Source organism: Poeciliopsis prolifica, unplaced genomic scaffold (genome assembly GCF_027474105.1).
Source record: "Poeciliopsis prolifica strain line A6 unplaced genomic scaffold, Auburn_PproV2 SCAFFOLD069, whole genome shotgun sequence".
Classification (NCBI taxonomy): domain Eukaryota; kingdom Metazoa; phylum Chordata; class Actinopteri; order Cyprinodontiformes; family Poeciliidae; genus Poeciliopsis; species Poeciliopsis prolifica.
Window position 1 is genome coordinate 95848 of NW_026562444.1, and position 26522 is coordinate 122369.

The following is a 26522-nucleotide window of genomic DNA, read 5'->3' on the forward strand; positions in this document are numbered from 1 at the left end:
AATTAGATTACGTACACATTTTTCTTCTGTTTATTTAATAGTCATATTAACGGCATAATAATTTTCATTAAGGTATAGTTTGAGTGGAAAATATAAACTTCAGGATTGATAGTCAACCTGCTTTTATTTTGAAGTGAAATGTTTGGCTTTTTCTCTGTCATACAGCAACTTGATAACATTCAATAAAAATATCTAAAAGGAGACATTTTTTATTTGAATGATTCTTCTTAATGATTTCACCATTAGACATGTTGTTGGATTATTATTTACATTTTAAATAAACGTCTAAATTACATCCCATCGTTTTAAAGGACTCAATGTTTTAACACTGCTGTGGATTTACTTTCAAAATAAAATGCTTCATTAAATCATTCTAGTTTTTTTAAAGGTATAAAACATTTCTCATATGCATTGTGCTTTATTTATTTACTAATAAATACTTTATTTATTTTAATAGGTATAACATATTTTCCCATAATAAATTGCACTTTATTATTTATTAATAAATGCATTTCTATGTCTATTTTAAAGTTTTCCAATTTTACTTCTTTTTAGAAAAAGGTACACAGTAATTTCTCCCATTATTCATCCTACTTTATTTACGTATAAATAATTTTTTTTATAAATAATTGTCTTTAAATAGTACAAATGATTGTAGGAAGAAGCACAGATGGAGGAAAGTAAAAACCAATAAAGAAGAAAAAGAGGAAAAGAGAAATAATGTTGCGTATTTTACCTTATTGTGAATGTATTATTATGTAATCGTCCCTCTGGGAATAAATAAATATTGTTTTAATTGAAGTGATGGAAGAAAAAAAGAGGAGAATAAAATGAAGCTGAGGATCCATCCAAAGCTTTCTGCTTTTATTTCGAAGGGCTGATACTCTACTTCCGGGAGTCGGGGCTTTAACTTGCCTCCCTTGTTTTTGAAAGCAGAGCAGCTGAGCGGAGCACTGCGGATCGCTGCAGTCCTGCTCCGTCCTGTCCGGTTCCTCACCGAGCCTCTCCTCCTCCTCCAGCCGCAGACGGCGCCTCATCCCTCCGTCTGGGAGGCGCGCAGGAAGAATGACGCGCCGCGAGTGACCGCCTCTGCAGGGTTGCCCTTGGACTTGGACGGGCTGATGGAGGTGACATTGTGACGGATCCGGAGCGCCGGGGATGCTGGCCGGGACCTGATCGGAGCAGCAGCAGCAGAGTGCCCGCTGAGGCTCAGGGGAGGCTGGGGGTGGAAGTAGGGAGGCCTGAGTGGTCTCCACCTCCGGATCAGATCCAGCCAGACACAAGGCAAGTGTGCATGAGCAGATAAACAAAAGCCACCCAGGCTGGTGCGTCTGCACTGCAGATAAGCTGCAAGCTTCCTCTTCTAAACATGACGGGCAGCAGTGGTCTCGGACTGTGAGTTTTTGGGTTGCAGAAGCGATGGCCGAACACGAGGAAGCGGAGTCTCTCAGGAAGGAGGATGAGGAACCTGCCGCCAACCAAAAATCCAAAAGTCTGCCCGTCTTAAACGAAGCAGCTCCCCAAGAGAAACCGCCGCTGGACAGCCCGACCCGCATGTCCTCAGCAGCAGAGGAGAGCTCCGAGTTCATCCAGCTGCCCGCCCGGACCGAGTCTTTCCAGGCCGAGTCCCCAACCAGAAGCTCCTACCTGCCAAAGCCCGGGAAGTCCGCTCTGAACAGGCCGAGCTCCTACCGGGACGAGCCGCAGGTCCGGAGGAGTCAGTCCAGACTGGGTCAAATCCGCCTGCCGAGCAGGAAGTACCTGCGGCTCATCCTGCAGGACTCGCGCTGCTTCCTGTTCTGCATGTACCTGACCTTCATCCAGTCGCTCATGGTGTCCGGATACCTCAGCAGCGTCATCACCACCATCGAGAAGCGCTACAGCCTCCGCAGCTCGGAGTCGGGCCTCCTGGTCAGCTGCTTCGACATCGGGAGCCTCGTGGTTGTGGTCTTCATCAGCTACTTCGGCGGTCGGGGTCAAAGGCCACGCTGGTTGGCGGTTGGCGGGATCTTCATCGCCGTGGGCGCCGCTCTCTTCTCCTTACCTCACTTCATCTCCCCGGCCTACCAGATCCAGGAGCTGAACTCCTCCTCGGCCAACGAGGGCTCTGCATGAACAGCAACGCCAGCGGCCGGGACCGGGTTGACATCACTTCCTGTCCTCGGGACCAGGACGGAAACGAGCACCGCCTGTATGTGGCGCTGTTCGTCATCGCGCAGATCCTGGTGGGGATGGGGTCCACGCCCATCTACACGCTGGGGCCCACGTACCTGGATGACAACGTGAAGAAGGAGAACGCGTCGCTCTACCTGGGTAAGGTTGGCCTTCTCTACCAGTGGAGGATGCTTGTTTACAGCAGAGTCAACTTCTGGTCAACTTCACTGCCAGAACTGGCCGAAGTATTTCCACAGAGTTTTGTGGAAAGTTTTGAAGCCCCACGGGATTCAAAACTTCCCCACAGTCCAGGTTCCTCAGCAGCTCAGAGTCCAGACTCTGAACCAACAGGTCCTGATCTTAATTTCTGCTCAGATGCGTTTTACTTGTTTTATTTAGAAGCCCAGCTGCTCCAATATGTTGAGCTTCACTGGAGGTCAAAGGTTTGACAGCAGCTGTCCCTCCCCAATATGGAGGCACAACGCCGTTCGTCAACATATTTAGTTTAACATGATTCCCAGTCGACTTTGATTTGTATCTGATTATAATCTCACACAGTATTTAGAGATAGTCCAACTCACTGTCTGTTCACACACAGGAATCTCCTGGCACCATGTTTAATTCCTAACAGGAAGTCGTGGTTCTTTTGAAGCATTGTGATTGGCTGACAGGTGTAGGTTAGTGCTACACTGCCCCCTGTAGGTGTGGCATGTTTAAAACAACACTCAGAGGTGTCATTCAGCAGGTTGGTGTGGATAAACACTTTTTTAAACCGATAAGGTTTGGACAAGATTATTTTATCAGTCTGGGCTTGGATGCTTCTGGGCCAAAACAGAAGAAGTTTTGAACGATGACGTTGATTTTCTGCATCCTGGATTTACCCTTATTTCTGCAGCAGGGTCCAGACGGTTTTAGAAAGCTCTTTGTTTCCTCTACAAGTTCTGCAGCTACTGTAAGCACATTCACATCCTACCCCAGAAACTCTCACCCCAGTAGCCTCAAACAAACTCTACAGTAATTAAGCCAGCGAATGGGAGCAGGGTTCATGAAAGAGGCCGAGGGAGGTGGTGAGGGTTGCTGTGCGTGCAAACATCTGAAATCCCATCAGAGGGTTGGACTCAGCTGGAACTACATGTTCTTTTGGAAACGACCAGAATAGTAACAAGGCTGAGTAAAGTCACCAGGAATGGTCAAATGCATTTAATCCTGACCTGAAATAAGTCAATATAATGCGTAAACGTATTCGAATGAGGAAATGCAAATGTAAAGTTTTACAAGAAATTAAGAAACGATCTTAAGAAACGATCAAACAGCAAAATCTAACTTTCTGTGCCTTCAGAAACGTCAACAATCCTCTTCGATTCTCCACCTGAGGGAAAGAAGAATGAACTGTTCATAGTTCATTATGAACTATGAACTGTTCATAGTTCATAATGAACTATGAACAGTTCATAGTTCTTAATGAACTATGAACAGTTCATTGCAGTTTTCTGGCTGATTATCAGTCTTTAAAAAAAACCTGACCTGCCGATTTTAACTCGGGTGACAGACTTGTTTCATCTGAAATTGTGCTAAATAAAGAAAGTTGTTATAGCAACAGCAGGGTGACTAATGTTAACTGCAAATGAATGCATGACCTAATATAATAAACAAATACACCTTTGCTTATTTATTTTTTCCTTAACATCCCATTCTGCGTGTTTTTTTTACTGTATTTTAATATTTACTAACTTATTATTTTATTAATTATTTGGCTCGCTTTCATTTTTAAATATTGTTGTCCTTTCTTTTGTGCACATTTACAGTAAAATAAATTCTGATCTGTCAGTGAAACTTCTCTCTGAGCAGATCACTGAAGAACGATGGTTGATTTTTAAACCTTCACTCAGGTAAATAATATCAGCTTTACAAGTAAGATTGATCGATATGCAAAAGTCAAGAAAATTTTATTTATTCATCGCCGCACTCTGAGAACAGACAGGAAATGCAGCTTCTTCATAATTTTCTACTAACTGAAACATTGCTAGTTTTTTCAGGTGAATATTTCTTATAATTTCACCTTCAGAAACTCCAATGTTTTTAAAAACATGTTTGTATTTTCTGACCTTTTTCTCAGTTCCTGTGTCTAAATATAAGAAAAAATGCTCTAAAAGTAAAAAAAAAAAACTTTGGCGTATTAAAGATGCTTTAGTGTTTTTATCAGCGGTGCATTTAGTTTAATATGTAAAATCTGTGCAGTCAGAGCAGCATGTCGGGTGTTTGGTCCAGATTTACAGTTTTGAATTTTTACTATTATTCCACATTAATCTGAATTTAGGCTGTTCAGAGGAGCTGATTGTTTTAATATGGCAGAGCGGGTTTAGCAGGGAGGTGCTGCGCTGTAATCCTGTTGTATTTCAAGCAAAATGTGTCACAGAAGAGGCATTTCATTAAGACCCCAGAAACTGTGTCAGCCCAGAACAACAGAAAAAATCGGCTTTAAACGTCAGGGAACGCAGCACGGAAACTAAGCTCTGAACGCATCACAAGTTTTCATAGTTAACTTATTTCTAAAGGTGATATTGACATGAAATTTTCACCAAAAATTGGTAAAAACCCAAGTAATCGATATATAGAAAAAAACCAAAACAAATGCATTCAGAAATTAAGTTCTATGAAAATGACACCAGGACAAATTATTGAACTGATTTGGTTTCTTTCTTTGGTTATTGCCAACAACTTCATATTAATAACATATTAATAAATATGTTTACTCTAAAAATGATGATGTGTTCAAGTCTTATTTTACCTGCTGCTGCATATTTTACATCTAAAAACTGAAACACCAACATTTTGTTACTAAAGTTTCTGCAGTAATTTTATATAAAAAGTTCTGTTATTATCACAACTATTTTTTCTGAAAATGTTGTGATTTAAGGAAAATAACAGAAATGCATGAAAGGTGAGGCTGGAAAGCAGTAAAATCTGCTAGTGAATCTCAAAACACTGAGAAGTTCTAGAGCAGAGCGGATATTTGAAACTCAAGTTATTTATGACTCTTTAAACTCGTGCAGACAGAGGAGAGTCGCTCGGCTCCCAGAATGCTTTGTGTTCCTGGATCCTCTCGGCCCGTACCCGTTCAGCTGCTCTTGTGGCCGGTGAATGCCAGAGTTGTTGTCTCCAGTGGACAGTCGGCGGCTGCTGGACGTCGCAGAGAGCCGCAGCTGACAGTTTGCCTCCAGAAACGCGTCGGTTCGGCTGACGGCTGCTGACAGCTTCTCCTGGTCCTGGAACGGAGCTCAGTCTGCTGAAAATCAGCTTTTAATTTTTTCATTTCACATCCAAACAGGAAGCAGGTTCTTCAGCTCTTTTCATATTATGAAATCAATATTGAACCCAAAGTTTAATTATAAATGTATTTTTCTCAGTCGATAACCTCCAGATTAATGCCACATTAATGGGTTGGATGATTATTTGCTCTTTTGAAATAATCTGCTAGAAAAAGCTGATGAAACAGTCAGAGTTAAATTTTAATTTAAAAGAAGACAGAGTAAACTCTTTAGCATATTTCTCAGTTTATTCCCATTTCTTAGGAACTTTTTTTTTAAAAGTTTTTACTTCTCTTATCGGAAGATTTGGGCTTTTTAAATATGTCGTCATTTATTACGTTTCACCTCTGAATCTGTAACTGTGCAGACTTAACAAGGATCATCGTGCCTTGTCTTTACATATCTCATTTTATTAATAAATACAATAAATACAATTTTAGACTGCACTATGCATAAATTTAATCAAAAGCAGCTCATTTAAAAGCCACTTTTAGAGCTTTGGGTTTCTCCAGTCAGCAGGAATTTGGTTTTGCTGCCACGCTTTTGGTTTTTTATGCATTTTGTGAATTTCCTGGACGTGTTTTAAATGGTGGAACCTCTTTGCAGCTTTTACAGAGTCATTGTTTTATGTCCGATGCATTGCATAAGGAGAAACCTGCAGTGTGAAATCGAGACAAAGAGCTGACTGTACATTCATTGGCCTCTTATGCTACTTAGCCTTCTGGGTTATTACATTAGTTGCAGAGCTTGAGATAAGTGACGACAGATTATGGATTTATTTAATCTGAAGCCGTATTGTGGAATGCGACACATACAGACAGTTACTGACCTGCTTTACCTTTTCAAATCTTTTAAATATAGAAGCAAGGAACAAATTTCCTGACACAGATTTGTGTTTAAACATATTTCAACTCTGAATCAAAGTGTCTTCTGATTTATTATTCTTTTTCTGCAGAAAATGCTGACTGGGACAAAAGTTTTAAATAAAGAGTCGTGTAAATCTTCAGCCACATGGTTGAGCCTACTGGGAACATGGCCAGCAGCAACACAAAGAGGCTTTTTGTTTTCAGATCTGGGTTTTTTGTTGGGCGACTTAAACAAAGAATCCAGCTGCCGGTGCGTTTGCATCAGCTTTTAGAGCTCCACAAACACGAACGGTTCTACTTTTAAAGGATGAAATTGGGCGATTAGACCAGACGTTAGGAAGCAGAGGACTGAGAGGTCTGACTCAAAAACGTTTCACGAAATAATTTACCACCTGACAGACGATGTTCCAGCTCCATAAAACAGCTAAAGTTTTATGGAGCTAAGTTTTCCAATAAAAAGAAAATGTACACATGGCATCTTAGTGAGATGGATCTTTAAACTGACTGACTAAAATTATAACATTTTTTCCTCTTCCTGTAAAAATGCAGAAAAAATAATTCACTGCGTCTCATCTGACGTTGACAGATCTCATCAAAATGTGTCTCTAGAGAAATTTTCCTTGACTTTACAGATCATTAGATACGACAGTTTTGTGTCAACATTTTGCACGTCAGCATCTCAACTGACGTTCAGGTGAAACGAGAAAAAGGCGAAGTCACTGATCTTCCTCTCATTTTGGCTGATTTGAGCTTTTCTTTGCGTCGGCCTCGATACGCGCCGACGCCTGAAGGCTCGGCAGACGTCCAGAATAATTCAGGACTATTTCTTTGTGACCCCAATAAGAGACGCTCTGTTTGGCCGCCATGGCGGCAGGAACACTTTAAAAATGAATCTCTAGACGTGGAGCAGAACCGTCTGACGTTAACGGAGCAGAACTGGGTTTTCTAAGTTCTGCTGCTCTGTATGGCGCTGCCACCAACAATACTCAGTAATGAACATCATCCAATGTTGCTGTTTAATTAGATTTAGCTTCAAAGTAGATTACAGCAGCTTTTGTTTCTTGACTTTGGAGAAGCTTTGTCAGAAAATTGTTCTTCTGTCAGTTAGATCCCACATATAAGGTCTTATTACAGAATGATCCAAAACATGCAATGCATTTGGGTTTGTTACTTATTTACCCTGAATCCATAAATAATTTAAATGTATATATATATATATTTTTTTTTTGTGAGATTCTGACTATGAACTTTTATTATTATCACACAAAATATACATTGAACATCCATGAGACACAATAATAATGTTTAACAGAAAACAAACTTTTCAGATTCTTAATAATATTTTAATATTTCTGATTTTTAAAGCTGTGTAAGAAAAATAGATTTTTGCATTAAAAACATTTAAACTGTAAACGGACCAAGAAAATACAAAAAAGAATAATAATTTTTAAAAAGTGAAGCTGATATATTTTGTTCTTGTGAATTGCTGTTTTGCTGCCGATTCACAGGAAGTTCTCCACTGGGACAATAAATGATATTTATATTTTAATCTTCTAAACCTGTTCTGACCACAATCCACTTCTTGTGGAGCTCACCTAAAAGTCATAAATACACTTGCTGTGTGGTGCTCCTTTTTTTTAACCGCACTTTTCCTTCCACTAAACTTTCTGTGAATATGCGTTATGACTTTTTAACAGAGCATCTTTGTGGCTCAGATTCATGTCCAGCCGCTCCTTGCTCAGACGGACATTAAGTTGTTCTAATGTGTAAACGGTAAGCGGTGCCGTCTGCCCAGTTATTATGGTTTTCAGCCAACATGGAAATAGTGAGAATCCATCACTTAACCCAAGAAGTGTTGAGTTAAGTCACCCAGTGACCAATAATCTGAAAGAATTATATTTTTCTGAATTTCTGTTGGCTTTAATTTAAATTATTTCTTGTTTATTTTAACTTTTCTATTACAATGAAGCACAAACTGTTGTAATAAATTAGCAAGAAAAGGAAATTCCTTCAATCTTTTCATAAACCATGAAGTTCCTGCAGTGTGGAAGGACTTGTGTGGAAAAATGAGACATGTTTTCTCAGACAGCTGTGCTCCGGTTCTCCTGCCAGGAATCGTTTTCATGTTTTCAGCTTCATCGGGTCGTGTTAGTCGACAGCAGAACGAGTCGGAGCTTCTTATGGATAATCAGGCTGTTTTATTTCTTCCCTTTCTTGTACTTTCAGCCTCGCAAGATCTGTGTTCCTAGAAGGAAGAATTGCATTATAGTTTATACATTTGGGTCGTTGTCGACAGAAAGTTTGAGAGTAATCTCAGAAATTTTGTAGAAAAAACTTACAGAAGTAGAAAATATTCAAGAAAAACTGAGATTTAGAAATAAATTTTAGAAATGTTAAAAATCTTGGAAGTTTGTGTTTCAGAAATTTGATATTTTTAAGAAAAAAACTCAGAAATCTGAGATAAACTTTGGAAATTTCTGAGTTTAATCCAAAAATGTCATTTTTTGTGGAAATTTACTCCTTTTTTTCTGTCTTCAGTGGCTGATGAAGATCAGCTGGACCAAACCAAACCAAAGCAGCTCTGAGGACTCGCAGCCAAATGCATATTGGAGAGCAGAGCTGAGAAAAGGACATTTCCTCCGTCATGCTTCAGGAAATGATCCTTTTAAATATCAGTTCTGGTTTCTTTTGTACAAATTGTTCAGCTGTTGCCCCCGGCAACAAGAAATTCACCAGGAAAGTCCTCATGGGTTAAAATCATCAGATTTCCATTCAGCTGAGTCTTCATGGGTTTGATGCTGGAGTTTGAACTGGTTGGTTGGTTGGTGAGGCTGAACGCAGACTGCTGTGTCAGCGTTTCATTGTCTGTTCCCTGGTTCCACCTGGACCGGGTCGGCGCGGCCTCCGGCCTCCAGCCTCCTGCCCGGCCCGGCCTCCGGCCCGCATGGCTCCTCGCTCAGCGTTTCCTTGTGGAGGACAAAGTGCTGCTTCAGGGCTGCGAGTCATAAATAAACCCGAGCGGAGAGGCAAACAGCCAGGGAAACATTAGCCGATTGAAAGCTTACAAGCTGTAAGCTTGTTGAATGATTTCTGCATACAAACATGCAGCAGTTTAAAGTCATGCTTTACATTTCTGAGGCTGCATGGACTCCCTGGTTCGGGCTCGTCCAGGAGGTCCGGCCGCAGCTGGAGGCTTTTAATGGCGCAGCAACACCAGAGGATCGAGGCCTTTGTGATGCAACGCAGCAGCCGCAGCAGCAGCAGCAGCAGCAGCAGCAGCCGCCGCCGCCGCAGCAGCAGCAGTAGCAGCAGTAGCAGCAGTGCTGACTTTAATCATTTTAGGGAGCAGGAATGCACCGATTAATTGGGCCGAGTAATCAGGATCAGCAGATTCTCTTAAGGATCCTCTAACGCAGCATGTAGTTTTAAATGGATGAAGATCCAAACGCAGCAGTTTAGTTTAATGCTGAGGTGCAATAAAGACGTATAAATGTCTGTCCCTAATCGCTGATTTGGACCTTAACTTATCACAATATTTTGTAACACCTTTAAGCATGTATTAAACAAACCCACATTGAATATTTTTTATTAATTTGATGTAATATTCTAATTTTCAATGCCATGTTTTCATGAACTGTCATCTAAAAATAGTCATAATTAGCAGAAATAAAGGCTTTCCAAGGTGCACCTCTGTGTAAGGTAGATAATGTTTCACCTGGTGATATAAACAGTCGCTCACTGACATTTTATTGAATGGGTTTGGAGTGAACTCATCGTTTTGTACCTGCTTTCAGCCAGAAGTTGGTTTCTGGAAACATGAGTCACTCCACAGCGCCGACTCAAACCAGATCCGACCAGATGGGACTGAATCTACCTGTTGTATAACAGGAAGCATGTTCAGATACACTTTGTAGCTCCAGCGCTCTGGACGCAGCAATGAGGAGGTTATATTTATGCATTGAGGAGGAGATTATAGTTCGGATGCAAGGCTGTTATATCAGACTGTTTAACCTCTGAAGTGTATGGTCCTGGAAAATAAGCAGAGGAGTCAGAAAACTGAACTAACCGATAAATATATACATTTTTTTTTAGTGCAGAAGAGAAAAAAGCAGCGCAGTTTTGCTGCAATAAGACAGAGCAGACACATTTCAGATGAAATGTATTGTTTATTCAGTTCAAATATTGAGTTTTATTTTGTTGTGTTTGGGATCAACCTCTTGCTGAACATCAAACTGGGTCTCAAGCATCTGGCTGTTCAGTTCATGGTTGGTGTTACTCCTGATACACTCAGTTTGGTTGGGAACCAAAATTTCAACATTTGTTAGATTTTTAGCTGCTGTTGTTCTTTTGTCTCTGCTCTGAGTCAAACCAAAAAAACAGTTTGAAAAACCTGTTCCCCTCCGAACCTGTGGGGGCGCTGTGTGAAGAACTACTGAAGGAAACGACACAAAAACGACTGAGTGCAACTTCCTTCTTCATAAAATGTTAAAAAAATGGAGTAGCATCAGATTTTATTGGTTGTTGGATTTCTCTTTTGCTGTTGGTAATGGACCATGAGCCATTTCTCCTGCTAATGCTAGGCTAGCACGTTTGTTTTGGTTGTATTTACCCAGAATGCCCTGCTCTGCAGCCCACTTCCTGCTTTTGTAGGGGTTTCCGATCTGCTGTGTTCACATATGCATTCATACTGAATCAGAGTTCACTTCAACAGAACCAAGACCGACATCGTCCCTCGTAGATCGTGAACATTGTCACCAATACCTGATCTAGAATTTTCTTAAATATCGAGAACGGTCAGATGTTATCGGATTGGTGCATCTCTAAAATGACTAAGATGTTAATGGAAATGAAGCGGTGGTCAGAGGTGGATAAAGAACCCAAAAATTACTGTACTCAAGCAAGAGCAGCACTTCATCATATTTTCACTGAAGAAAAACAAAGATTTGGTAAAAAGTCTAATAAATTTCTGAGTAAGTCATCAAAACATCAGTATTTAAAATGACAACATGACACAGACCAAATATAAAACAATGTGGAAAGTTCAGTATTTTACTAATCTCACTGAAAATGATTCATATAAATAACATAATTGGAAATAGAAAAGTTTGTGAAACTTTTAACAGAATCTGCAGGTGTGATTCTGTTTCTGGTGAATTTCTGGTAAAACATGTTTGTTTCTCATTCAGTGGGCAGAAAATCCAGAAGTTTTACTCAAGAGCAAAAATACTTCAAAATAAAATGACTGACGTAAAAGTAAAAAGTACAATAATCCTCCTTTAAAGTAAATATTTTTTCCAAAAAAAGTTACTCAAGTAAATCCACCTAGTTACTACCAAGCTGTCAGGAAACCGGATCCCCTCTGCTGACCTGTAATCGGGTCACACTCCAGTATTTCGATTGTTGGCTCTGTTGACCTACATAGATACAAAGAGAGATGATTAGGTTCCGGTCCGATTCCCAGCTCACACATTTCATCATAAATGACTCCATTATGGAGGCGGCACAGCAGGAACCAGAGGCTGGAAACTAGGGAACGATGAGGCTGGAAACTAGGGAACGATGAGGCTGGAAATCAGGGAACGATGAGGTTGGAAACTAGGGAACGATGAGGCTGGAAATCAGGGAACGATGAGGTTGAATATCAGGGAACGATGAGGCTGGAAACCAGGGAACGATGAGGCTGGAAACTAGGGAACGATGAGGCTGGAAACTAGGGAACGATGAGGCTGGAAATCAGGGAACGATGAGGTTGAATATCAGGGAACGATGAGGCTGGAAATCAGGGAACGATGAGGTTGGAAACTAGGGAACGATGAGGCTGGAAATCAGAGAACGATGAGGTTGGAAACTAGGGAACGATGAGGCTGGAAATCAGGGAACGATGAGGTTGAATATCAGGGAACGATGAGGTTGAATATCAGGGAACGATGAGGTTGAATATCAGGGAACGATGAGGTTGAATATCAGGGAACGATGAGGTTGAAAATCAGGGAACGATGAGGTTGAAAATCAGGGAACGATGAGGCTGGAAACTAGGGAACGATGAGGCTGGAAACTAGGGAACGATGAGGCTGGAAACTAGGGAACGATGAGGCTGGAAATCAGGAAACGATGAGGCTGGAAACTAGGGAACGATGAGGCTGGAAACCAGGGAACGATGAGGCTGGAAACTAGGGAACGATGAGGCTGGAAACTAGGGAACGATGAGGCTGGAAACTAGGGAACGATGAGGCTGGAAACTAGGGAACGATGAGGCTGGAAATCAGGAAACGATGAGGCTGGAAACTAGGGAACGATGAGGCTGGAAACTAGGGAACGATGAGGCTGGAAACTAGGGAACGATGAGGCTGGAAACTAGGGAACGATGAGGCTGGAAACTAGGGAACGATGAGGTTGAATATCAGGGAACGTTGAGGTTGAATATCTGGGGACGATAAGGCTGGAAATCAGGGAACGATGAGGCTGAAGTGATTTTTTTTGTCTTTTTGTCCTTTTTATTTTGTAAAAACTTATTTTTGGGGGGATGTGTGGGAGAATCAATCGACTATAAAAAATCTGCTGAGGTTTTGTTTATCAGAAAGCTGTGCATGTTTATTTTTTATTTTATTTTGGTTCACAGAACTCTGCACTGCTGCTATTTTTATTTTTTTTGCAGCCTGACCTTCAAGCTCACATCAACAATAGAATAAACTAAATCAGCCTGTGGTGAAGAGCTGCATGTAACTGTTGCTGTGTTGAAGCTCCTGCATATTTAAAATGCAAGAAAATGATTAAAATCTTTCATTTCTGGTCTTTTTACATCATAAAACTTTTTGTTTATGATTGATTTTTCTCACAAACTTTATTTGTGCCAATAAATGAATACATATGAACATTAAAAGCAGCAGAATTATTACAGAATCGGTGCGTGATTTATCCACTTTAAAGTGATTTGCAGGATTATTTATCTGCGCTGCTGCAACATAAAAAAAAAACAGCATTAAAAAAACCATTTTCATTTATTACAAGGACAGAAATACTGCATCGCTTGCCGTCTTTAGTCTCTGTCCGGATTATTTATCACGTTCCCCGTCCTGGGTGTTTGTCCGTCTTCACGTTTCTGTCAGCCTGGTTCTGTCTGATCCGACCCGATGCTCTGCAGCTCGTTGCGTAACGCGGCCGGAGGCCGACGCACGGTTTCCCCGTCCAGGATTATCCTCCATGCTGCTGCAGGCCGAATGTTTTATCATCCTGAGCTTCGCTCGTCTGTTAAATTTTGCATTAATTGTGCATTTAATAAATTGCTGACATATTTAAATCATATTTCTTATTTTTATTTTATGTTTTGTGGAAAAAAATTACAAACTTATTAAACTGATTTATTAAAATCATCCTGAATTTAAAAATAATTAGTGTTTATTTATTGAAATGTTTAACTTTTTGACCATATTTCTGTTCATTACTTGAGTTAAGATCAGGTTAGCAGTTTGACACCACTCTTTTTGTTTTTGCTGAAAGAAAAGTATTTAAGAAGTGTGTTAGGAAAACTCAGGAGTCAGAAATAAAACCATTATGGAAAGTAGACCATCACCGGTGACATGAACCCAGTGCTCCCAGTGGGTTTACTGGACCGGTCAGATAAGCCTCAGTCTGGTTCTGTGCCTGGCCCAGCTTTGAGTTTTAAAACACGCCATCACATTTTTGTGTTTGCTTTCAACCGGAGCCAGAGGTTTATCCACTTTAATTCCCTCTAATTGGAGAAATCTTAACTCCCAGCCTCCAGCCGGGTCCTTATTGCTCCGTCATATGATCTGCACACATGACCGCCACTCACCGCTCTTATTGTTTGAGTTGTCATGGTGTCAATTGTTGCATAAATTCTAAAAAAATTAGCAAATGTCACTGAGTTCATGAACAAATTGATGTCAGAGGTCATTTCCTGTAGTTCTCAGAGGAAGAAACTGAAGTTTTCACACAGACGCAGAAAATGGTGGGTATTCTGTAAACCCTGTCAAAAATCAAAACTAGATCAAAAACAAGAACCAGAACATTTCCACTCTTTGCCATTCAAGATATAAATGCCCCCTAGTGGCAGTAAAAGTAATAACTGTTTGTTTCTGCCCCCTAGCGGCGATGAAAAACATAATATTGACTGTTTGTGTTTCTGCTTGCAGCCATCATGTATGTGATGGGAGCTCTGGGCCCGGCGGCCGGTTACCTGCTGGGCGGAGTCCTGATCGGGTTTTACGTCGACCCAGAGACCATGGTGAACATCGACCAGAGCGACCCGCGCTTCATCGGCAACTGGTGAGACCAATCAGCTGCTCTGCTGGGGAGGAGGTCAAAGGTTACAGCTGGAAACATGTTTACCATCAGACCCAGGGCTGGACTTCTCCTGGCCACCAGATCCAGGTTCTCACCAAAAGAATAAAAAATAACTTCAGAAGTTTCAAATGCTTCAGTGTTTCTCATAAAAATCCCAACGTAAGATGGACGAGTTGCATATAAAACACGATGTTTACAAAACATGATTCATTTACAGAAAACAATAAAGTCTGGCCAAAGTCAGACAGGATATTTTAGGATTTATTTACTTTTGTAAATATGTTTAGTAAACATGTTTTTACAGCGATTTAATTTGATTTATTTTCTCTTCCCCTCTTTCCATCCATCCGTCCGTCCGTCCATCTGTCCGTCCATCCATCCATCTTTTCTTTTTTGTGAAGCTGTAATCATCCTGAATTTTCGGTTTTGATGCGTTTCATAAATCGTTCTGTCGTCTCTTGAACTGCTGCTGCTGGTGATTCAGATGTTCAGAGCTGCTTGTGAAGCCGCCGTCTCGCCGCCTGCGAAGCCGTTGACTCAGCAGGAAGCCGCCGTCAGGCTTCCTGCGTGAATTACAGCTGATGAAGGCAGGACAGGTGTTTGTGAACGGATCGGCTCATTTACGCCCAATAACATCCGGATGGCCTCTGTTCTCGCCTCGTGTCTCTGAGTGATCTGATCAGTCGAGGCTCGTCGCTTCACACCTGGGGTGTGTGTGTGTGTGGGGTGTGTGTGTGTGTGTGTGTGTGTGGTGTGTGTGTGTGTGTGTGTGTGTGTGTGTGTGTCCTGATCTCCCGTCGCTTCTGTAAATGAAAACAACCTGGAGCATGTTGGTAATGTTCCTGCTAGTTCTGCTCCCTCTCTTGAGATTCAAAATGTTAATCTGAGGTGTTTTAAAAATATTTGAGTCATAATAATTTGGCTCCAAGTTTTCATGCGCCTTAAACTTCTTTGCATTTTATCAATGCAACTAAAATCTTCAGTTTTCACCTTCCATCAAAGATCGCAAAATATTTCACATTTTATTTTACTTTCTTTATGACACAGAAAACTATTTTTATGCAGAGGTTTTGGGTCAAACTATTAAAAAATGAGTTTCATAATGTGATGAATCTTCATCTGGGTTTTTTGATTGGAGTTCCTCACAATTTAAAAAAGATATGAATGGTTATGAAATGTGATCTGACACCAAAGAGGAAGCGTTTCTGGTTTGACAGACTGATTGGCTCCTGCTTCCCAGGTGGAGCGGGTTCCTGCTGTGCGCCGTCGCCATGCTGCTGGTCATCTTCCCCATGTTCACCTTCCCCAAGAAGCTCCCTCCTCGACACAAGAAGAAGAAGAGGAGGAAAAAGCTGAGCCTGGACGACATGTCCAGCGACGACGACGTGCTGAAGGAGAAGAGCAACAACAGCAAGCAGCAGACGGTCACTTCGTCCATGGGCTTCGGAAAGGACATCAAAGGTTCGCGCCGGCCGCCATCTTTGTTCTGTCCTAGAGCCGCTTTCAAAAAATCTGCTGCGATGCAAAGTATTAAGAAAGAAACTAGTGGTTATAATTTCATATTTAGCTTCTTCAATGCTTTTTTTTCAACAAATGTAGAAAACTCTCACAAAACATAATTAATAATTAATATAATCTTTTTTTAAATTCCTTTATTTTGATTTTATCTCCAAAGTTTGGTGCTGGAAAAGTTTGCAAACTTATTTTGAAAATGCTTGATTTTCACTGTGGGGTAAATTGATCTTTGCAGAAGAATTAGATTGGGAACAAACAGAGAACCAGTTTTCATTTGATAGAAGCAGAAGTCATAATAAAATCTGTATCCTTGATGTTTTGCAGATTTCCTCCTGCAGAACTTTATATTTCATAGATGATTCTTTTAGTAAAAGCAGACTTTGTCTTCTCATCGCTCCGTTGTCTTGCAGATCTTCCCAAAGCTGCGGTGAGGATCCTCAGCAACGTGACCTTCGTCTTCGTCAGCCTGTCCTACACAGCAGAGAGCGCCATCGTCACCGCCTTCATCACCTTCATCCCCAAGTTCATCGAGTCGCAGTTCGGGATCCCGGCCTCCAACGCCAGCATCTACACCGGTGAGCTGCAGAACAGCTCCAAGAGAGCGGAAACATTTCTTTATTTAACGTCTGAGAGGAGAGGAGAGGCAGACAGCGGGACAACACCCTGCTCCGCCCGCCTCCATTCGCTCTGCAGAGACGTCCAGGGCTGCAAGCCAGCATTAATAATAAAGAAACTGCTGGTCTCCAAATGAAAGCGAGCACCGAGGAGACGGAGCTGCAGGACTGCTCTTCAAATATTCATAAAACCCCCCCACACACAAACACAGATATGCACGAAAACGTGGAGTTAAATCAGCATTTATACTGTTACAACTTCTTACACATTATAAGACTTCAACTCAATTCACTGCATGATTGCAGAAATAAGTACCGCTGAGAATTAGGGCCAGAAAACATGAAAAATAAAATTACATAAATAAAGCTGAAATAATACCGGACTATAATTGTTTTATTTTGAGAATAGAGTTGTAGAAAGTCAAAATAAAGTCATGCAAGAATAAAGCGGAATTAATACAAAAATTAAGTCATAATAATATGAGATTAAAGTTATAATATTACGCAAATTAAATCAAAATATTATGGTAAGTTGTAAAATGACTTTTTTTTCAGAATATTTCAGTTTTATTCTTGTAATTTATGACTTTTTATGTTTGACCACATGACCAATCAAAGATGTTTTTTTGTTTTGTGACGTTGTGAAATAATGAAGCGTCACTAATGAAGCTTTAAGCTTTGTTTCAGGGGATTTTCCAGCTAATGGCTAATCCAACATGCAGCTGGTGGCTTTTTTTGTTCCAGTTTGTTAAAACATCTGTTCTTAAATCAAAATAATGCTCAGAGTGGTTTTGTTTTTAGGGGTAAAAATGTGGAGCATCCATTTCAAAAGGAGGTTAAAGTGAAGCCTGTTAGTCTTCATGAAGTTTATAATTAAGTTAAACGTTTCTGGAAGATTCAGCTCGTGCTCGGCTGAGTCTGCATGAAGTCACGCCTTGGGAGGCTTCTGTTATCTGAGATCTTTAAGTGTTTGGTTGCATAACCGTCTCAGCTGGACCAGGAGTGGGCTGTGAAGTCGTGATTTAATCTGCCACTCAGACACAGACATTTTGATTCCCACTTCATGCCCATCACAGTAAAAGCCGACCCGGAGAGCTGCTGCTTTCACACCTAAAAGCTCTCCTGTCCTGGAACATCACATCTAATCCTACATTTTAACACATTTTTTGGTACAGATTTATAAAAATCCCAAAATAAATAGCAATATTTATTTGCTATGTAATAATGATGAGCTAAATGTCTTCAAAAAACCCAAACTTTAATGGCTTGGGAAATACATATAATATGTATTATTTGCACCTGATTCTTATCCTGTTGAAGCAATTAAGCCAAAGCTGCACATAAGCCCCACATATATAGTAGCATATATAATAAATCTATCCTTAAATTGAATCGTTTTAGAATCAGCTGGTTCAAATTCTGTAAAAACTAAATCTCCTATTAAGCATTTAGTCTAATGTTATTTCATTTCATAAGTTCCTTTCACTATCTGATTATTATTCAGTTCATCCAAAACAAAATAATATTTCTGATATTTTCTAAAAAAATGTTTATGTGGTTAAATTATCCGTTATCCGATTAATCAATAACTAAAATAATTGTAACCTGCAGCCCTAATGTATTTTGTTTTTTCATAAAGCCTATCGAAAATATCCTTAAAAATGGAAATGTGCTGTTGGTTGGTGTTTGTAAAAGCGGCCAATCACAGAGCAGCATTCATTTCCCTGGAAGCTGATTGGCTGAGCCCTCAAGTATACTTGATCAAATTTGTGTTTTTGAAGTGTATTTAATTTATGGTCATCTTTAAACATTTTATTAGTTTACTAAAGAGGCTGATGGGATTTGATGCATACAGGGAGGAAGCGGAGAGGCGGCGCGGTTTCTGCTGGGCTCCCACTCTCTGTGTGTGTTGCATTGGTGATGCATGGCTGCCTGGCGGCGGCGGCGGCGGCGGCGGAGATCGCTCCGCTCTCTGCTGCTGCTGCTCAGGCCAAACTGACGGCTGTGAAAAACAAAAGCAGCTTGGAAAAGTTGAACTTGACAGAAATTAAAGGGAAAATGGATCAGAGCTCTCAGGTCAAAGCTGGTTTGGAAAAAGGAAATCAGATAGTAATGAAAAAATGAAACTCATGCAATAATAAAAGTCATGACTCAACAGACAAATATTTTTCCTTAAAAAAAAAATCCACACAGTTTTGACAGAAACCACCTGAAACTGAAAAAACAATCTTGAATCCAAACAGCAGTTTTGAGCATTTTTTTAAATCGTTTTTTATTCAAACTTTTTTCTGTTTCAAATTTTTCTTTTTTGATCAAACTTTTTGGCCCCAATTTAGCTCCATAAAAACTAACAAACCGCCCTGCTGTGCCTGAAAGACCACATTTATGCTGCTATCTTAGCCTTATTTAGGTTTATGATGGTCAGAGAAGACAGTTGTAGTTATGTTTTTGTAATTTCTAAATATTAATGAACAAAAATCCTACAAAAAACGTGTTTGTGTTCGTAGGACAGGAAAGTGGAAGAGGTATCATGCCCTGTCACATTAATGTAGAAACAGTGAAAGTTCTGCTGGTAAACAGGATTACTGCGCCTTTCTTTGGATTTAATTTAGATAAATACATTGTTGTGTTTCTGTTTTCCTTCCTGGACTAACAGAGCCTTGGTTTTACTATCCAGAAACAACATTTCCTGGGCAGTAAAATCAGAAATGACTAATAACATGTTCTCCATTTTACTGTCTTTTCTTTGTCTTTTAGCAATTCTTAGACAATCAGGACTGTTGCAAAACATATATGTTGCATTTTATGCTCCAAAGTGACTTTTGGTGCACAAAAGCAAAACTAAGGAACAGAACCAGAACAATATTTCTGTTGTCGGCCAGATTCCCTAAAAATATTCATTTAGCTGCAAAAACATTTTTCTGCCTGTTTGATCTCTGACTGCAGAAACTAATGCAAACTTCCCACATGAAAATAAACACGCTGTATTTCTGCTTGTGCATCAGATTAACAATCCGCTTTGCACTAAACACATCACATCTAGCAGAGAATAGCAGTTCAGCAGATGCACAGACTCTGGTTTGCAAACATTTGGTGATCTTTGTGAATTTGCTCCAGTTTTGTCAGTCTGTTATTAGCTTGGCGCATCTGCTGCAGGTTTCAGTTTGTATTGAATTAACCAGCTAAATACCATTTGCACCAAACTGTATTTAGTTCTGGACATTTTGAAGTTGTCTGACTTGTTTCTTGTTTCTGCTCCATTATTTTCTAAGTGAAAAACTCACTGGACTCTTTAAAAAGCATCATTAGGCTGAGCAGGCGGCGCCAGCCCGGTCTTCTGATGCTCCGCTGCTGTTTTGTCCCGCAGGTGTGATCATCGTGCCCAGCGCCGGCGTGGGCATCGTGCTGGGCGGCTACATCATTAAGAAGCTGAAGCTGGGCGCTCGGGAGTCGGCCAAGCTGGCGATGATCTGCAGCGGCGTGTCGCTGCTCTGCTTCTCCACGCTCTTCATCGTGGGCTGCGAAAGCATCAACCTGGGAGGAATCAACATCCCCTACACCACCGGGTGAGGAGAGACGCAGAGAGGCTGAAACATGTCCAGTCGTTTCAGGGTTTCCTGCATGTTGCTTCATTTTATTCAGTTATTAACTGAAATAATTCGACAAAAAAGTCTATGTGACGTACCAACATCATAATACGGATTTTAAAATATTTTCCTAATAAAAAATCTGAAAAGTCTTCGGAATTTAGTAATAACACACTGAAAAGTTATTCCAAGTATTTTATCTTGTTTCTAGTGCAAATAGACAAAACCAGTTAATAAGTAACTTTATAAATTGGAGCTTGTTTTGAGTCAATTATTTCTTATTACTGATTTTTGTTTTAAGTGAAAAAATCAGTTTTTCCAGATATTTTTTGTCATTTAAAAATTTTAAGGAAAAATCTTTTGAAATTTGGATTATAAAGATTGTAGATTTTAACTTGAGGCTCTGTTTCCCTGCTGCAGTGTCTGACTGACTGAAATACTTCTGCACTGGTTTCTAAATACAACCTGCAGACATTTTAAACAGCTTTTTGCAGCTTCCCCCCCTCACCTCTTCTCGCCTCCACCGGTAAACAAACTCTGAAAGGTTTTAATCTAATCCAGTTTGGGTCCATTTTGTTATCAGCTCATCTGTAAATTGGTGGAGTCTGCAGATCAGAGCAGAGATGCTGCATGATGAGTCGGTAAACGGAGGCGTTTTCTGTTTGGACGCAGCGTCTCTTTGGGAGATTTCATGACTCAGATGGAGAGAGTCCAAGGACAGCTTGGGACAGACGCGCTCTGGATTGCTGCCGCATCTTTTCACGTGTTTCTTCCTCCATCATCCTCCCTTCCTGCTTTCATCTTTTCTTTCTCATCCCTTCTTACTCAATCATTTTTTTGCTAAGTCGTCACTAATTCACGTGTTTCTTGCTGCATCCTGCTCATCTCTCGTTCGTCTTGCCTCTGAGTGCGTTTTCCTCTCTGCAGACCGACGCTCACCATGACTCAGAGGAACCTGACAGGAGGCTGTAACGTGAACTGTGGGTGTAAAATCCACGAGTACGCGCCGGTCTGCGGCTCCGACGGGATCACGTACTTCAACCCCTGCCTGGCCGGCTGCGGCAGCGTGGCCAACGACACAAACGGGGTAAGAAACAGGGGTGGGAGGGGAAAATGCACATGCAACTGATATTTTACTATTAATAATTTGGCAGAAAACCTGGAAACATGGAAATTAAAAAAGACGAGTCAAAAGTTATGTCAGAAATGTAGAAAAGTTTCTTTTTATTCTACAGAAAACAAACTTAAAATAACAAATCCTGGTCTTCTGGTTTCACCGTTGTATTCTCTGTACAATGGCTGCTGGAAAAGAAAAAGAGTTTTGTTGTTCACTTACCATCCAGAAACCACTTCCTGCATTGTTGGTTGTGCAGGAGGCTCCACTTCTGCTTTTCAAAGATGTATGATTATGTAATTATGCATCTGTTTTCAGCCATTTAAAAAAAGTTGAGTTTTGGGGCGTGGCCAACAGCTGACTCTCTGGATTCACAGGAAGTATTAGAGGTGATTTTTAAAAACCCAAAATGTATTCCCACCATCAGACTGTCTTGCTCCACACCTCGTCAGTCTTGTTTTCCTCCTGATATCTGAACCTCCAGGTGTGTCGTTGTGTCGTTCAGATCAGGAACTACTCGGACTGCGCCTGCGTCCAGAGCCGCCAGGTCATAACGCCGTCGTCCGGCGGTCAGGGCAGCAACCAGCTGCAGCTCGTCATCGTCAAAACCTACCTGAACGAGAACGGCTACGCCGTTTCAGGGAAGTGCGACCGAACCTGCAACACCCTCATCCCCTTCCTCATCTTCCTCTTCATCGTCACGCTCATCACCGCCTGCGCCCAGCCCTCCGCCATCATCGTCACCCTCAGGTAATTCGCTTCCCACCAGAGGATTGGTGCTTCTGCTTGAACTGACCCAAGAACTTTACAATGAAATACGCTGAAGCAAAGTACCATTTGTAGCCTCTAGGGTCGTAACAAAAACACCTTTGGGTTTCAAAAATCATCAACTTCCATCCCTGTCAATGGAAAGTTAGTTGGAAGGAAAAAGTGTGGGAGCCACCATCTTAAAAGGGACAGTGAAGTACAGCAGTAAACTGTATTTTTGTCTAGTTTTCTTATGCAAAATGGCTTAGAAAACTTGAAATGAGACAAAACTAATTTACAGTTAACTCTTCAGTTTGATTTAAGTTAGTAATTCCTTAATACTGATTGGAAAATACCAGTTTCACTGTCAGATTATTCACATATAATATGGAAAAATAAGTGAAATAACTTGACAGTGGAACTAGAGCTGGTTGGATTTTGTGTTTTTGCAGTGTAACACGGCTCTGCTTCTGTTTTTTTTTTTTTCTTAATTTTTACATTTTGGGTGTTTTTGTGCTGCAGGTCTGTGGCAGAGCAGGAGCGGCCGTTCGCTTTGGGGATGCAGTTTGTTCTCCTCAGGACTCTTGGTGAGCAGAAACAAACTCACCGTTAAATTCTGTTTGGTTCTGTTTGGTTCTGTTTGGTTCTGTCTTCTCTTCACATAAATAACAGAACAATTCCTCGTCCTGGTAAACCTGAAATGATTCAAAAATGCTGAAAAATAGATTTTAGTCTGCTTCATTCTTTTGTAAGATTTTATTTTAGATGATTCTTTTATATTTATTTAAGAAAAAGCTTTAAATGAATGATCTTTTTATTTACAGAAGCTGCTTTTCCTTAACAAATGTTTGCAAAACTTTGTCAATATTCCTCTGATGGTGAAAAAACAAAGATTTGCAACCGTTTCCATGAAATGAGTAACAGAGATAAAATCACACATGAACAAGTTTGACCAGCTGATAAGACATTAAAAACATGCAGGCAGTAATTATCCAACCACTCCCTGTTTTCTTCTTCTTCTCCACATTTTAAAAAACCTCATCATGGCAGCAAAACATTTTATCAACAAAACGAGAACTTTTACGAAATTGGCGTGTTTCCATTAGGCAAATTTATTTTCAAAGTTCTGTGGTGAACGGAAACGCAGCTTCAGTTTTCCTCTCGTCAGTCTCATAATTCAAACAGCATCTCTGGACGGTTTGAAAAGAAAACTTGCTTTCTGAATCTTCCTCTTCCTCCCAGCCTACATTCCGACGCCCATCTACTTCGGCGCCGTCATCGACACCACCTGCATGCTGTGGCAGCAGGACTGCGGCGTTCACGGCTCCTGCTGGGAGTACGACGTCACCTCCCTGCGCTTCGTCTACTTCGGCCTGGCCGCCAGCCTCAAGTTCCTCGGCTTCCTCTTCATCTTCCTCACCTGGTACTCCATCAAGTATAAGGAGGAGAGGGTGGAGCGCTGGCTGAAGCGCCACCTGTCGCCCGTCGACACCGTGGGAAGCCTCGTGTGCCACCCGGGGGGCCACAAGGGCCACGCCCGCACCCGCTCCTGCCCTGTCAACATCCCCCGCACCGACCCCGCCGTGCCGAACGCCGCCAACGCCCTCAACCGAGGGGTCAGCACGCAGAGCTGCCCCGGCAACGAGCTGAAAGCAATAGCTCCTCCTCCTGCCCCTGCGGGAGCAACTGCAGCCTCCCCGGCTCCATCCCCGGCCCCGGCTCCGGCTCCAGCCCCGGCCTTGGCTCCATCTCCGGCCCCGGCTCCGGCTCCATCTCCGGCTCCAGCCCTGGCCCCGGTTCTGGCTGCAGCCTCCCAGGCCTCGGCCCCGGCCCCGGCTCCATCCCCGGCTCCAGCCCTGGCCCCGGCCCCGGCCCCGGCCCCGGCCCCGGCCCCGGCTCCGGCCCCTTCCCCAGCCCGCTCGCTGGAACACGTCTCAGTTCAGGTTTAAACCACCGGAGGCCCAGATTCATTCACAGGTTTTTGTGAGCTGAAAGCTTTGAGCTCCTCTGACAAAAACAGAGAAAAATCTGCTGCAGAGCCGGTTTGATTGTGGTTTGTTTGTGGTTTGATTGTGAGAGGGAGAAAAGCTCAGTCGGCTGTTTGGATGGACGGCGGCTCACTGCTCATAAACCCCCCACACTGCAAACACACAGAAGCTTACCAAGTATTTTTGGTCTCGTTTCTAGTGCAAATGTTTTATTACACTTAAAATAAGAAAACTTATAGAAAGATATAGGAGGTTTTTTTAGTTCCTTAACTTTGATGGAAAAATTGGCAGATTATCTCACTGATAACATGGGAAAAATGTTTTGTTATAAGTGAAATAATCTGCAACTAAGGACGTTTTCTGCAATTTCAATACATTTTTGACATAAAGTAAGCTCATATTTTTAAAAATAATTTTTAGGGTGATTTTATCTTATTTACAGTGCACTGAAATATTTGCAGTGGAAACCAGACCAAAGTAAGATTTAGTTTTGCAGTTTGCTCTGGCGACTCGTGCCTTCTGCCACCTCAATCCTCACAGAACAAGCAGAAATCTCCTGTCAGACTGCAGGACTCTCCCGAATGGATACCTCAGCTTTTCCTCACATCTGTCTGCTTCTTCATTTCTTCACCGTCACGTGAGCGATGTTCGTCGTAAAAAACAAAACAAAACAACAAAAAAAACTCCTGGAAATGTGATACAGTGTTAGGAACTGGAAACCGATGGCATGGTGCTACGTGAAAAGCTTTTAGAGTCCAGCTTTTTGTTTCTGTGTTTTAAACGGGTCAGTTGGGCCTTTTGTTGCTCCGTACGTCTCAGCCGCCCAGCAAGCAGCTCAGTCTGAACAGGATCAGTGTTTCTCCTCCAGTTCCTGGAAGGAAATAGCTGAGATATTTCAGCCAGAATGGCAGCAGATGCACTGGAAACAAGCAGCTGATCCCCATGTGGCTCCAAATCAAGTTGTCTATCAGCTGTGAAAGGAAAATGGTCTGAAACTGTGAGATTGAATTCTCTGCATCAGTTCGCTGAACTTCTCCTCTGGAGGGAAGTAAATATAGAAACCTCTTCATGACTCTCTAGCGCTGCTAGTGATTGCAGAATAGATTTAGCTCCACTGAGATGCTCTCCTCACCACGCCGCCTCATTTCTGCTCTAGCTTCACTTTATCGCCACCTGCAGGCCGATTTCTGCTGCCCAGCAGAACAACAGGGTCGTTTCTGGTCTCATTGGATGAATAAAATTTTGCTAAATCCGCTATATTGATGACAATATTCATTAATATACAAGGACCAAAATAAAATCAAATCCAACTGAAGCAATCGGCATCGCCAAGCTGCGCCGCAGTACGCAGAGGTTAGTCCTTTAAACAGTACTGACAGTGTTGGGCCCTCTATTGTTCATCTGCTAACAGCAGAGCAAATGTCTCATGTAGCAACATTAATTTCTCTGGATAGATTCTGAACCTCAACTTTGTTTAATAACGTTTAAAAGTTCAACTTTTATGTTGAAGTTTTGTTTATCAGCTTCATTAATGTAGGCATTTATCCACAGGCTCTTATTTTGAAATCATTTATGCTTTGATTCCTTTTCCTCACCTCTTTTTTTTTTTTTTACTTTTTTGAGCAAATGGAAAGTGTTCAATAAGTATTGTATCTCTCCATGAAGCTCTAAAATCTGCTGATGTTCTGACCTGCAACAAACTCAGCAAAATCTCAGCAACTATAAAACTGAAACCAGGAGTGAAAGTTTTGTTCCCAAATCACAACATGATCCTGTAGAGGGCGATATGCTGCGATATGCTGCGATGTGTCACTGTGTTATTTCTTCTAAATACCATGTTAGCTTGTGGCTTTAGTGGGACTAATGTTATGATTAGTGCTATACGGTTAGCGTAGCTCGCTCTTTAGCTTGTAGTGCCCACCACTGGTGACCTAACAATATTTGCTTTGCAAAACTTTAAATTCAGTATTTTATTCATGTGTTTCTGCTTAATATTATCTCATGAAATCAAATTTAAACCTTCTCACCTAAACCTAAAAATTAAAACAGGTAAAAACTGGCCTGGAGCTGATTTGTTACAATTTATATCATAAAAGTAAACTATTCTGCTTTTTAACAACAGTAAGAATTAAAATGTTTTCTAAAAACAGTTTAGAGAAATTCGGCCTAAAACGATTTAGAAATCTTCCGTTGAGCCTGACAGGGACGAACTGCTGGGATTTCCAGGTTAGCAGCTGCAGCTCTGAGGTCTTTCCACGCTGCCCACTTCCCACAGCAGAATCCCAGTGTTCCCAGTGTTCCCTGCTGTAACAGGAAGTTCTCAGG

The 26522-nt window shown here is 41.4% G+C and overlaps 1 pseudogene; it reads left to right on the forward strand.

Annotated features, from left to right (window-relative positions):
* Positions 1-733: 733 nt before the first annotated feature.
* On the forward strand, positions 734-24390 carry LOC129351697 (solute carrier organic anion transporter family member 5A1-like; annotated as a pseudogene).
* The last annotated feature ends 2132 nt before the right edge of the window (positions 24391-26522 follow it).